Genomic DNA, 216 nt, shown 5'->3' with positions numbered 1-216 from the left:
CCGTCCCACAGGTTTTGCGGAAGAGGCCCGAAGAACCCGCTCTGGAAGACGACCTTTTCTGAAGTGAACATTGAGTACAAGAGCAACAGCGCCACGAGGAAGAAGTCGGAAGTCAAAAACAAGAGCACGTCGAAATCCCCTTCGCAAAAGCTCGTCGCTTACGAGGACAGACCTTCGGCGAATTCGGCGAGAGAAGGTCGTCCTTCTTCTTCTTCT

At 52.8% G+C, this 216-nt stretch overlaps 1 protein-coding gene across 1 annotated transcript in view; it reads left to right on the top strand.

The window, feature by feature from the left end:
- LOC119590552 overlaps positions 1-216 on the top strand; it is a gene marked incomplete in the record, with an annotated part of 10,832 nt that overhangs the window by 1,385 nt on the left and 9,231 nt on the right. The window contains 1 exon segment of the mRNA XM_037939209.1: positions 12-216.

Source organism: Penaeus monodon, chromosome 27, assembly GCF_015228065.2.
Source record: "Penaeus monodon isolate SGIC_2016 chromosome 27, NSTDA_Pmon_1, whole genome shotgun sequence".
NCBI lineage: Eukaryota > Metazoa > Arthropoda > Malacostraca > Decapoda > Penaeidae > Penaeus > Penaeus monodon.
Note: the sequence above shows the minus strand (reverse complement) of the source record. Positions and strands in the feature narration are given on the sequence as shown.